Source organism: Danio rerio, chromosome 14, assembly GCF_052040795.2.
Source record: "Danio rerio strain M-AB ecotype USA chromosome 14, GRCz13ab, whole genome shotgun sequence".
Classification (NCBI taxonomy): Eukaryota; Metazoa; Chordata; class Actinopteri; order Cypriniformes; family Danionidae; genus Danio; species Danio rerio.
Genome location: NC_141034.1, coordinates 29,443,358 through 29,456,314, shown reverse-complemented (window position 1 = coordinate 29,456,314; position 12,957 = coordinate 29,443,358). Strand labels below are relative to the sequence as shown.

At 41.6% G+C, this 12,957-nt stretch overlaps 1 long non-coding RNA gene across 1 annotated transcript; it reads right to left on the bottom strand.

Moving 5' to 3' along the window:
• Positions 1-1,889: 1,889 nt before the first annotated feature.
• Positions 1,890-11,354, bottom strand: LOC147833962 (uncharacterized). Its single transcript, XR_015507505.1, has 4 exons — positions 10,463-11,354; positions 8,438-10,416; positions 2,465-2,943; positions 1,890-2,123 (listed from the first exon to the last, which is right to left on the bottom strand). It is a non-coding gene; the product is annotated as an uncharacterized LOC147833962 (long non-coding RNA).
• Positions 11,355-12,957: the final 1,603 nt, after the last annotated feature.

Below are 12,957 nucleotides of genomic sequence, written 5' to 3'. Positions count from 1 at the left end.
CCTTTAATTTTAATAGTGTAAAAACATTAATTCTAATATTTTACTACATATAAGATCAAAACACAAGCAGCAGACCTGTTGCAAACAAGTAAATATGTGTAAAATACACATAAAGAGAGAACACATGATCGGTGTGCTAGTGTATATAGGAGCGAGAACATTTGTCAGTCGAAAGGGAATGAACACATTCCTTTTGGGTCGTAAATGTCAGGATGCTTGTTTGTTGTGTTCCCCCCAGCTTGGCTATTAGTTTGCTGAATTGGTGAGAGTAATTTTGAATTATTTGTTAAATATAACAAGTAATTGTAAGTCTGAATCCCCCCAGTCATTACAAGCTGGATATGAAAAATATGTAAAACAGCAGAGAGTGGTACTAATAAACAAATTCACAATGGTTAGAAACGAGAGTTAATTAAGGTCAAACAATTCCTCTGCTTTTTAATTTGATTTCACTTGCTAACAATGATCAAAATTCTAATACATAATAAAATGCTTAAATTACTAATTTAATAAATTGGGTAACATTTTTTTATATAAATATACCAATATGTTATTTTAAAAAGCTGGATAGAGTATGTCAGGCTGAAATATCCAAATAAAGTCATACTTAAAAGTGTATAGTTAATAGTTTTAATTAATTAAAAAGAGCACCAATTTTACCCATTGTTCATGATTTAACATAAGTCTTTTGTGTCTCCAGATTGTTTCTTTAAAGTTTCAGGTCAAAACACTCATCAGATTATTTATTATAGCTTTCAGAATATTGGAATTTTCTGCTCTGAACACAATCTAACTGTTTTTGTTGCCTGTCCCTTTAATGCTAATGAGCTAGTTCTCCCCGCCCACCATTCTCACGTGCCTGTCAGAGAGTGCCTCGATCTCCAGCTGAGTGCATCAAATAGACAGCACAGTGACAGACATGAGGAAGCAGATCTTATTTAACTTGAGAAATCCTACAGTAAGAACTTTACCAATAAGTATTTGATGTAATTGTTGTGTGGTTTATTCAAGCCTTTCTGCAACGATGAGTCACACACAATGTCGTTCACGCACCCACACACACAGAACCACACACACGTCGGACATTTAACTTTACACTGATTTGCATAGCAAATGTGACAGAATACATATTATTATCTACTGCTGCATGGATATCCGTTAATCTACAAAATAAACCTGATTTAACGTCCAAAAACCTGGATTGAATCTTATTCTTTTTATAATTGAACTGACACGCAGCTGTGGTGATAAAGACAGTAAAATTGCTGTAATTCATTACAAACATGCACTAATTTAAGAACGTTTTAAACTTGTTATACTCATTCTTGATCACATTCAATAATGATTGTTGGTCACAGAGAACTAAACAGAGCTGAACATCCTGTCTTGTTGATATAATTATATGCTTTACTATGGAGACATGTTACAGTTTTTCTCCATTGGTTTGGCTCATTTCTTGAAACAGAAATTACAATCTCAAAACAACATGAACAAACCTTCAAACCACTTGGTAATTGTTCACACCGGAATTGATTTTCTCATTCATTTACAGTTTTTCTCGATTGCTTTGATGCAGTTGTCAACTGAAACTCCACATTTTCAAAACAGTTAACACATAGGCCTAAACAGCGGCACTCATGGTCAAAATGACACATTTTGCTTGCAAAAGGCACATATCGTGTCAAAACATTTAAAATATGAAACAAAAGCTAGTTTTACCTTCAAACAACACAACTTGCAAACAAGTATATGAACTCTTTCAATTAATCATTACACAATGGACAACAAAATACAAATTACAGAACTCAGTGCACCACCATTGCTTGCCATTGTAGCTTATAGCCAATGGCATTTGTTGTCTTTCTATTTAGGCTGTCAAATTCGCCTTTTAGCAAAGAATTGGATCAAGAATAAGATATGCTTTGATTAAATATATATTGAATTCATGACATTTTTTAAACTGCGGCTGAAAACTGAAATACTGTATATAAAAAAACAGACAAAAGTATTAAAATACTGTATATATTAGAGAAAGCACATGTAAACTAATATACAGTCAAATCTATTGGGAGTATAGGACATATTGATCTCCTCCATCAATGCTGGCACAGAACAACACAGACCTTCCATCATTTTTATAAGGTTTGCAGAATGATGGCTAATTGAAGATTTGTGTGAAGGAGTGTCAAACCGGTGCTTCAGTGATTTCATACTGATGTTGGTAGTTTTTAATAGTTAGGAAAAGATGGTTTCTGTTTGGTTACCATAACTAAAACAATGGAGTTTGGACTGCTTGAATGACATCTGTGTTAACTGTTTTGAAAAATGATGGGGAAAATGTGTCAACCCAATGAGAAAGAGTTTACACATTTGCAAGACCTGTCCTCTGCTCTGATGGGATAGTGATAACGAAAATGAAGAGGAACCTAGTTTCTTTAACCAGGTCAAAGCAAACTAGAAAAACTGTAATCAAATTGCAAATGTCTAAGTTTAAGTACATCTTTGCAAATGATTAAGTACAGATAGCCTACTTTTAGCACAATTTCCAAGTGAATAGATCTTGTTGATCTAAACTGATCGGTAATTCTCAGTCCAACGGTTGTTCTCTCCAAAATGTGTCAGCGCATTTCATTGATTATGTCATCATATGCACAATAGTCTGTTCAATGGTCAAAATTAGTAAAAACCATAATACCATGAATACCATACAGTAGGTGAATCCTTGGAACATTTGATTACAATTTATTATAGCTATATTTATTCTTTTTTTATTCTGATATATGGAAAAAACTTTGTGTGTGGTTGATCATTACAATAAAAAAGGATTTACCATATCCCTGGCAGTATGAGTGCAATGTGTTACGTCAAACCTTGGAGGCTACTCTTACCCTCAGATCCTATTTCTTTTTTTTTTCAGTTTTATACACAATTGTATTCTGTTAGCTAGACTGTCACACCTCAATGATGACGAAGGAACCCAAGTGCAAGTGACAGTTTATTAATACACAAAAATAACACAGAGAGACTGGGTGGCTGGAAGTCGAAGGTCATTAGTAGCAATAATCACAGTCAACAGAGTTAATCAAAAGTTCATCAGGAAGAACCTCAATCTCCGTCAACAGAGTGTATCAAAAGTTCATTGGGGAGAACTCCAATCTCCGTCAACAGAGCGAATCAAAAGTTCATCGGAGTAGAAACTTCAACCAGCACACTAACCAGCGAACTCAACGGGGAGAGCCTGACAAAGACACAGAGACAAGTGAGGACAACGAACTGACAAGGTGAGACAGGAACGCTGAACATTTATAGCCACAGTAAATGCGGTACACCTGGAGCGCAATAATCAGCTGAGCGGTGCTAGGCAACCGATGACCATGATCATGTGACCGCCCAGCTGATGACATGAAAACAACAACAACACCGACAGCAACGCGACTCACACAAACACAGAGACAAACGCAAACACACACCGCAAACACAAATAAACAATCGCACCATGCAGACACATCATAGAAGAGCAGATAGATCCACAACCGTGACATTACCCTCTCCCCTAGGGACGCCTCCTGGCGTCCCCAGACGAGCCTACCTGGCGATTGTAATCATCGATAAGAGAGTAATCCAGTATGTCCCCAGCCTGAACCCAACTTCTCTCCTCAGGACCGTAACCTTCCCAATCCACCAAGTACTGAAATCCTCGTCCCCTCCGTCTAGAGTCCAGAATGCGCTTAACCGAATAAGCAGTCTCCCCATCTACGAGGTGCGGCGGGGGGGGGGGACTGGTGCATGCGGATTAATTGCCGTATGAAAAACGGGCTTTACTTTAGATACATGAAACACGGGATGAATTCTCCTGTACGCTGGAGGTAATTTGAGGCGGACTGCCACAGGATTAATGATTTTAGTGACAGTAAAAGGGCCAATAAATTTAGGAGCTAACTTATTACAAACGGTGCAGAGAGGAATGTTTTTAGATGAAAGCCACACTTTTTGACCGACAACATAAACGGGAGGCTTAGACCGGTGGCGATCGGCTTTAGCCTTAGTGCGCTCCCCCACCTGGAGGAGGGTCTGTCTGGCCCTGTTCCAGGTGCGGCGGCACCTCTGGACAAAGGCGTGAACGGAGGGGACCGCGACTTCGGATTCCAGACTGGGAAAAACTGGTGGCTGGTAACCTAGACTACACTGAAACGGAGAGAGGCTCGTAACCGACACTGGTAACGAATTATGTGCGTACTCCACCCACGAAAGTTGCTGACTCCAAGAGGATGGATTCTGCGAAACCAAACATCGCAATGTGCGCTCAAGATCCTGATTGGCTCTCTCGGTCTGACCGTTACTCTGGGGATGAAAACTAGAAGAAAGACTAACAGTAGCCCCCAATAAACGACAGAATTCTCTCCAAAATTTAGAGACAAACTGAGGCCCCCTGTCAGAAACCACGTCTGTCGGGAGGCCATGAATGCGAAAGACGTGATCAATGACAGCAACCGCTGTCTCTCTGGCTGAAGGTAATTTGGGCAGAGGGACAAAATGAGCAGCCTTCGAGAACCTGTCCACCACGGTTAAAACCACCGTGTTGCCGTTAGAAGATGGAAGACCCGTAACAAAATCTAGCGAGATGTGTGACCAGGGTCTCGAAGGCACTGACAGCGGTTGAAGGAGTCCAGCAGGTGGGCGATTGGAAGACTTAGAAGCGGCACAGACAGAGCAAGCCAAAACAAAATCGCGCACATCACGAGCCATTACTGGCCACCAGAATCTTTGTTTAATAACAAATATTGTGCGACTCACCCCCGGATGACAGTCTACTTTGGAGGAATGACCCCACCGGATAACGTCGGACCGAAGATCCTCTGGCACAAATAATCGACTCGGCGGGCATCCGATCGGGGGCGTTACCCCATCCAGGGCTGTGCGAACCCGCGACTCGATCTCCCAAGAAATAATCACCACAAAAACCCTTTGCGGAAGCACCGGATCTGGAGATGACGTACGATCCGAGCGATCAAAAAGACGAGATAACACATCAGGTTTGATGTTCTTAGAACCAGGTCTGTACGAGATTGAAAAATTAAATCGTCCGAAAAATAATGCCCACCGAGCCTGCCTAGAGTTTAGTCTCTTGGCAGATTTGATGTACTCAAGATTCTTATGATCGGTCCAAACGATAAAAGGCACCCCAGAACCTTCTAACCAATGTCGCCACTCCTCCAACGCAAGCTTGACGGCCAGCAACTCTCGATTACCAATGTCGTAATTTCTTTCTGCAGCAGATAAACGATGTGAGAAATACGCGCAGGGATGAATCTTGCCGTCCAAGGCAGAGCGCTGGGACAGGATGGCTCCGACCTCGGACGCATGGACCTCCACCACAAACTGCTGAGAAGGATCAGGGGCTATGAGAATCGGGGCTGAAACGAAGCAACCCTTCAGTTTGGAAAATGCAGCCTCGACTGTGTTAGACCACCTGAACGGTGTTTTGGAGGAGGTCAAATTAGTCAGAGGTGCGGCGAGCTGGCTGAAATTGCGAATAAAACGGCGGTAAAAATTGGCAAAGCCCAGGAACCTCTGCAGGGCCTTACGGGAATCTGGGGTTGGCCAATTTACCACAGCCTGAATCTTCTCTGGATCCATGCGCATCCCCTCGACCGACACGATATGCCCCAAAAACTGAACCGACTGTGCATCAAAAACGCATTTCTCCGCCTTGACATAAAGCCCATTCTCTAACAGCCTCTGCAACACTCGCCTGACGTGCTGAACGTGTTCCTGGAGAGAGTGAGAAAAAATCAGAATGTCATCCAGGTAGACATAGATAAACTGATCTATCATATCTCTCAACACATCATTGACGAGTGCCTGGGAAACCGCCGAAGCGTTAGAAAGGCCGAAGGGCAGAACGCAGTACTCAAAATGCCCTCTAGGGGTGTTAAGCGCGGTCTTCCACTCATCCCCAGGTCTTATGCGAACCAAATGATAAGCATTGCGGAGATCTAATTTTGTGAAAAAGTTCGCCCCCTGCAGGCGCTCGAAGGCTGAAGACATCAACGGCATAGGATACGTATTCTTAACCGTGATGCTGTTCAGCCCTCGATAGTCAATGCACGGACGAAGAGAACCATCCTTCTTTTCACAAAAAAAAATCCCGCCCCCGCCGGTGAAGAAGACGGGCGGATGATCTTGGCTGCTAGAGAATCAGAAATATATTTCTCCATAGCCTCCCTCTCTGGAACAGACAGCGAATATAACTTGCCCTTAGGCGGAGACGTACCTGGCAATAAGTCTATAGCACAGTCATAGGGACGGTGAGGAGGTAGAGAAGCAGCCCGAGACTTACTGAACACTCTCTTCAGGTCGTGGTACTCACGGGGCACGTTTGACAGATCCACCTGCTCCTCCTGAAACACAGAACAAGGAACATTAGGACAGGCAGACAATAAACAAGATTCATGACAGCTCTCACTCCAGGAAAAAACTGCATTATGACCCCAATTAATGTGAGGTTTATGTAAGACTAAACACGGATGTCCCAAAATAACAGAAGTATCAATGGTGTCAGTGAGAAAAAATGTAATGAGTTCTGTGTGATTTCCAGAAGTAATGAGTCTTATGGGAGCAGTAATGTGTGTGATGGTCGGAAGAGACAATCCACTAAGAGCGTGCACTGCTATAGAAGAGGAAAGAGGAGAAACAGGGATCTTTAGACTGTTCGCTAATTTAGAATCAATAAAATTCCCCTCGGCTCCGGAGTCGATGAGGGCGTGGCATGTGCGAGAAATGGAGTTAAAACACAGTTTTATAGGTAAGGAAGTCATATTAGCAGAGTTCTTTTTAGGCATAATTTCACCCACCAATAAACTCTTACCCATAGATGGCTTATCATTTTTGGCCGGACAAAAAGCCACAAAATGACCCCCAACTCCACAGTACATACACAAACCCCCAGAACGGCGACGATGTCTCTCTTCAGCAGAAAGACGAAACCTTCCCATCTGCATGGGTTCGGGCTCCGATTCAGGGGGTGTTGCCTCTTGAAAACAGGTCTACGAAGCCAGGCGCTGAAGACGGGGCTCCTTGTGGAAATTTCTGCGTTGGAGACGATTGTCCACTCTAACAGCCAGATTAATGAGACCTTCGAGTGTTTTCGGCAACTCCAGCGCGTAGATCTCGTCCTTGATGTGCTCCGCTAATCCATGAAAAAACATGTCCCACTGCGCCTCGCTGTTCCAGCCACACTCCGCTGCCAGCGTACGAAACTCAATTGAATAGTCCACAACGCTCTGATCTCCCTGACGGAGCTCTGCCAGCTTTCTGGACGCCTCTCTGCCCGAAGCCGCTTGATCAAACACCACTTTAAGTTCTTCCGAAAAGGCTTTGAAGGTGTTACAACAGGGATTCTTGTTCTCCCAAACCGTAGTTCCCCATATTGCCGCCTTACCTGTTAGCAGATTGATCAAAAAGGCTACTTTGCTCTGCTCGCTGGGAAAAGACGAGGGCTGGAGAGCGATGTATAGCGAACATTTTGCCAGGAAGGCTCGACATAAATGGGGTTCGCCCGCGTAACTCTTCGGCGGAGGTAGTCGTGGTTCGGTGGAGCGGGTTTCGATAACAGCTGGGCTGGCTGGTGGATCAACAGGAGGAGGTGGCAGAGCGGATCCGGCAGCGAGACCCGTGCTGAGACACTGGACTTGAGTGGTGAGTTCGGAGACCTGGTTAACAAGCGCTTGAATGGCCTGACTGGTTACCTTCATCTGTTGGTCTTGATGGTCTAGGCGAGCGATGCTGCGAGACAGGATCTCCTGAACTTCCGATGTACTTGCTGGGTCCATACTGGTCAGTTCGTTCTGTCACACCTCAATGATGACGAAGGAACCCAAGTGCAAGTGACAGTTTATTAATACACAAAAATAACACAGAGAGACTGGGTGGCTGGAAGTCGAAGGTCACTGTGCAATAATCACAGTCAACAGAGTGAATCAAAAGTTCATCAGGAAGAACCTCAATCTCCGTCAACAGAGCGTATCAAAAGTTCATCGGGGAGAACTCCAATCTCCGTCAACAGAGCGAATCAAAAGTTCATCGGAGGAGAAACTTCAACCAGCACACTAACCAGCGAACTCAATGGGGAGAGCCTGACAAAGACACAGAGACAAGTGAGGACAACGAACTGACAAGGTGAGACAGGAACGCTGAACATTTATAGCCACAGTAAATGCGCTACACCTGGAGCGCAATAATCAGCTGAGCGGTGCTAGGCGACCGATGACCATGATCATGTGACCGCCCAGCTGATGACATGAAAACAACAACAACACCGACAGCCACGCGACTCACACAAACACAGAGACAAACGCAAACACACACCGCAAACACAAATAAACAATCGCACCACGCAGACACATCATAGAAGAGCAGATAGATCCACAACCGTGACATAGACAAAAACAGTATAGTAACCGTTGTCAATGAAAGACTGGGCTAAGACTGTATGGTGGAGATGAGGGATATATTAGGGGTTCTTTGCCCTAAAGACAAACACATCTAAACATTTCGACTTGCAGTGTTTACACAATGCTAAAGGGTTGAAGCATTTTGGGGGTACTGACTGTTTAAATGAGAAAGAAATTCCGTTTTGATACATGAGTTTTGGGAAAGGTATGAGCTTTTGCAAGTGAGCTATAGTGTTGTGCTAAACTGTAACACTGTTTTGCTAAATAATCTTAGAATTTTAAGAATGTAATTTCTGTTTCAAGAAATGATCCAAACCAATGGAGAAAAACTGTAATACACTGCTGCCAATCAAGTTGGTGGGCAGAGAAAATGCACTCCTATGCCACGTTACGCTATCTGTGTTCAACAATTGTGCATTTTAGACATGTTATGCTTGTCCGCTTTGCCTGCAATAAAAGTTGTGCTTGATTGAGCTTCCTTTTAGCTTCTTTACTACTGGCAGACTGGAAGAATAAAGAATCAGTGAGGAATCAATTAGAATACTAATAAAATATTGACAATATCAATAAATTATTACGTTTACAATGTGCTTTTACTGGAAGGACACAGGTTGATAAAACCAGTTAGGGGATATAGGGATGGAAAGCCATAATAGACAGAGATTTGTGGGAAAATTTGGCGAGGATAACAGGGTCACACCACTACTCTTTTAGAAGGACATCTTAGAATTTTTTTTTATTATTATCACAAGTCAGTTTAAACAACTCAACCGAAGGACAGTGAAAGCATGCAGTGTTCCTATTACTGGATCAGTATAGGAGCCACAAAGACCACAAGATGAGCAGCCATGGCTTCAATAGCACATCTTCCTGCAGTAAACAAGTGTTCTCAATCTCCCATACCATCACATACTCTGCTTAGCTTCAGTGGGAGTACAAGTGGGAGCTGAGGATTGATTGCTGCTGGTTTTACTGTATTTTAAATGTCAAATGCACACAAAATTATGCTAAAAAGCCTGTCTTGGCAAATATTCACAGACACAATCGATTATGTCTCAAGTGAACATAAACAGCTGGGGAAAAATGAATCAATAAATTGTATCTGTACATCCATCTTAAAGTGACAGCAGCCTAATATATCTTCTGATTTTGGAGGTTTATTAAAAGAAAGAAAGAAAGAACTCTTGTTCACATGATTGCATGTCAGTTTTGTATGCAGTTTTGTACTTCATTAAAATACATTTCTCACAACAGTAATTTATATTTTAATTAAATGCATCTGATAAGCAAACACCTTTTTATGCATTTTTCCTGGTTAAGCTGAAGTGCAAAAATATGCTGTGTTACAGCCACATCACTCTGTCTATGCATTTTTTTCTGCTTTGTGATTGATGTACTTTATTATTTTCTTTGCTTTTCTAATTCATTTCTTATGGTGATTGTATATGGTGTTGAGTGTGAGTATTGTTTACTACTTTTTTACTATATTGTTTTGACATGGAGTAGTGGGGGTTGAGGGGTGCCAAATAGTTCAGAATACGGGATAGTGGGTTTGTGCTTATCTGATGCTGGGTCAATTATGGACAAACCAAATTGTTAAGTTATTAAAAAATAATAATTTGTCTATATTTTACACAAAACTGGATTAACTCAGCCCAGCACTTTTATTATTAATAAAAGGACCAAGCCAAAAGAAAATTATTGGATGGATGGATACCAAAAAGTTCAAAACTTGAAATATGGGATGGTGGGTTTGTGTTTATCTCATGCTAGGACAAGTCCAACAATTGAGTTATAAAAAAAAAAAAAAAAAACTCAAACAATTTGACTAAAAAAATAATCCAACATTCTATTTGTCTATATTTGACCCACAAATTAACTACACAACCAAGCATTTTAAATCCAGGCTCATTCTAATTACGTACCCCTAAATTTCTGGAGAGAGCAAACTATTTCCCAGGAGCTACGTTTTTTGCAGTTTTTGATTTCCCAAATCCGGCAGAGGCCGCTGTTGACTGACTGACCAACCGACAGACACTCCCACCCTTCCCCTATCCTAAAACCAACCAATAGCATTTTAAAAAACACTGATTGACCCACCTAACCCCTTCAATAAACCCAACCAGTATTTTAAAAAGCAATCCAGAAAAAGAAAAGCTCCATGATTTTTACCACGTTTTCAGATTTTACTCACCCTGTTTATTTGTTAATTTTGTTTTTGTCTTACACGCTTTCTGGAAACCATTCTTCACCAGACTTGAACTCTGTTGTTATGGTCAACTCCACTCTGCGTCTTAAGTCTGCCGGCGTACATGTCGAGCTAACGGACAAACTGGTAACAGCGGAAAAGCCGTCCATACATAGGTAAGCAGTCAGCTGGTAAGCGAGAAAAGGAACGGCATTATACAGGCACATAGCGTTTTAAAAATGATATGCAACCATACGTAGCTCTGGCTACATAATTTGCAATCTCCATAAATGTACTCTATATAGGGGTACGCTTTCAGAATGAGCCAATGTTGAGCATTCTTTAGAGCGTAGAAACTACTTAGCAAGCTTTTTTTGTGTTTAAAATACATCCAAACATTAGCATCTTGGCGAAAGCAAGACTAAATTTGGTTTAGTTTTTTTCAGTGAAAATATAATAGACGTCTAACAATAATCCAAAAATATAGTCAGTTAAACTGACATGAATTAATGACTGCACATGATGCATGTGTAAAAATTCTGTGCTGTTGTAATTCATTATTTGGTCAAATACGAACAACCCACAATAATTGGGTTAAAAAGTGTTATTTATTTTTAAATGGATTAAAAGTAATACTAATCCAGCATTATTAGAGTGCATTCTGTCTTTTATGACAAATGTTGTAATGTTTGGATATCTATTAGACATCTTTTAAACAAAAAAAAAAAAAAAACCTGTCGGGTAACACAGCCAGCAGCTAACTCTCTGCAACTCACACATGGTCGCCCACTGAAGCTAAACATGGCTACACCCAGCCACCCTTTTTGAACACTACATGGGAAAGCTAGGCTGCTGCCGAAAGTGGTGTTAGTGAAACCAGCATGGCGTGCTCAACCTACGGTCTATGTGGGTCCCAATTCCCCAGTATATTGATAGGGACTCAATACTGCTAAGTGAGCACCGTCTTTCGGGTGAGAATTTCCTTCGAAAAAGAGTAGGGGTTTAAACCCAGCATCATGGCCAAATTTGCCCACTGGCTTCTTTCCATCATGGCCTCCTAACCATCCCAATATCATAATTGGCTTCATCATTCTGTCTCCTCTCCATCAATCAGCTTGTGTGTGTCCTGGTGCAATATGGCTGCCGTCGCGTCATCCAGGTGGATGCTGCACACTGGTGGTGGATGAGGAGATTACCCCCAATGTGAAGAGCGCTTTGAGTGTCCAGAAAAGTGCTATATAAATGTGAGTTATTATTATTATTATTATTATTATTATATTATTATTATTATTATTATTATTATTTTAATTATTTACATGACTAGTTGCTTCAACTAAAGCTCATCATTAACAAAATTGCTTGCTGTTTCACCTTCCATTATGAATATTAATGCTCCTTCCCTTACCCTTACATCGGATATCTGATATTGGAGCTAGATTTTTCAAACAGCCAGTACACTGAACCCCAGACCACCCTTTTGGTCTGTTATTAGAAAACCTCTTTCAAATTAACCAAACTCTCTGTCCTAAAAGCTCATGTAAATGCATTATGTGTATTACTAAGACTGGCTCAAAATAGTAGCTGACTCGTATTCTTAGCTTCAAGAATCTGCCCTCGGAGATGCAGGATTCAGGCAGGTAACTCAGGCAATCTTGAAGCCCAGTAAACAGCAAGTTTCTCATCAACACAGTTTCCACTTTGCTCTTTTCATTTTGACTAACCCAAAGGAATGAGACATTAGTAGTTGTCTGGCCTGTACGTAACCCTGAATCAGTGACATTTGGCTGAATGGACTATGAATAGCTATGTCTCAAGGGCTTGGGATACATTAGAAACACTCCTTTTTTTTATTCTCAGGCCAGCAGCAGCAGGCGCGTGTAGCTTTTGTAAAGACATGACCCTTGTTCAAATGCTTGTAGTTTTACCCCCTGCTCATAAAACAGGCAGCGCACACACATAATTGCATGCCGCTGAGTGCCTCGCAGCAAGGTTGTTTTCCTTCTCCATCGCGTTCGCAAGAGAGCCACATCATATTGATATCAGATAGACTGCATGGTTAAACAATGCTTTGCAGGTAATGGAATCATGCGCATTGTGTTAAAAGGCAATGAGACAACGTTATTGAATCACTAAAGTGGTGACAAAGTACTAAAGGGAGAACAAAAAACAATTTGGTGACTAGAACAAGATACACTGAAGATTTGCTGCGAGATCAGTGTGTGAGAGATGTGTGAAAAAATGAGTCTTTTCGCTCCCTGCAGAGTTCATGATTATACCAGGTTTCATAACGTAACTCTCCTCCACTTTAGAAACCAC